This window comes from Cibotium barometz, chromosome 38, assembly GCF_041138505.1.
Source record: "Cibotium barometz isolate CiBa-2024 chromosome 38, ASM4113850v1, whole genome shotgun sequence".
Taxonomy (NCBI): domain Eukaryota; kingdom Viridiplantae; phylum Streptophyta; class Polypodiopsida; order Cyatheales; family Cibotiaceae; genus Cibotium; species Cibotium barometz.
The window spans coordinates 24,931,816-24,933,445 of record NC_141083.1 but is presented as its reverse complement, the minus strand read 5'-3'; positions in this window follow the sequence as shown (position 1 = coordinate 24,933,445).

The window sequence follows — 1,630 nt, the reverse complement described above, 5'->3', positions numbered from 1 at the left end:
ATAAGATTTCTTTATGCATCTTTATGCATAAATTCCATTTAAGGAGACTAACATTTTCGAATAAAAATCAATCTTTTATGCATTTTCCTATGCATAAATTCATTTTAAATGAGAATGACACTTTGAATTAAAATTCAATCTTTAATGCATCTTCCTATGCATAAATTCAATTTAGATGAGAAAGATACTTTTGAATATCTTCCTATGCATGAATTCAATTTAGATGAGAAAGATACTTTTGAATTAAAAATCAATCTTTTATGCATCTTCCTATGCATAAATTCAATTTAGTAGGAATTACACTTTTAGAATAAAATATTCATCTTTTATGCATACCTCTATATGCATGAAATTCAATTATGCTAAAGTAACACTTTTATAATAAAATAATCATCTTTTATGCATACCTCTATGCATGAAATTCAATTATGCTAAAAGTAACACTTTTATAATAAAATAATCATCTTTTATCAATACCTCTATGCATGAAATTCAATTATGCTAAAAGTAACACTTTTATAATCAAATAATTATCTTTTATGCATACCTCTATGCATGAAATTCAATTATGCTAAAAGTAACACTTTTATAATAAAATAATCATCTTTTATGCATACCTCTATGCATGAAATTCAATTACGCTAAAAGTAACACTTTTATAATAAAATAATCATCTTTTATGCATACCTCTATGCATGAAATTCAATTATGCTAAAAGTAACACTTTTATTATAAAATAATCATTATAAAAAAACATGACATTAATCAATTAACCATTCACCTAGGATAAAGCATAACATTTTTAAAAAAGACATAAAGCAAAAAAACCATTTAAAGTCATAAAACCATAAAGTAAGTGAAAATAAGAATCACCAACTTACTATTGACTTTGAAAGCTTTCCTTTGGCTTGATGGTTTGAGGGTTCAACTCTTGTTTGAACAAGAGTGGCCAACCAATCTTTGGAAGAGGGAAATGTCAAAAACTAGTGAATTATTAATAAATTCACAGTTCTTGACTTGGGTCAAATAGAGTAACAATGCATAAACATTATTGAGTTTAAACATAGAGGAAGGCCTCTATTTATAGGAAAAAGTGAGCTCCTAACCAAACAAACTGATTCTAGAATTTTCCAGCTCAGTTTGGTCAATTTTTGACCATTTTTAGGTCAGTTGAGCTAACTTTTTGCAACTAGACTTGAATTAGGAGAGAGGAGAGATGAAATATCTCAATTTTTATGAGTTTAAAACTCATTCAAGCATGTGAAGTATGCACCTCCTTTAAGGGACTCCCCTTCCTTACATATGTGTCAAAATGGAATCATTATACCCAAAATATCTCATTTTTTTAATAATACTCATAGTTTTTTACTAATAAACCTTGTACATTTTCAACTCTTCATCTTATGTGAGCATTTACTCATTTTTGGATACCCAAAATATCTCATATTTTTGATATTACTCATAGTTTCTTACTAATAAACCCTGTACATAGTCAACTCTTCATCTTATGTGAGCATTTACTCATTTTTGGATACCCAAAATATCTCATATTTTTGATATTACTCATAGTTTCTTATAATAAACCTTGTACATAGTCAACTCTTCATCTTATGTGAGCATTTACTCATTT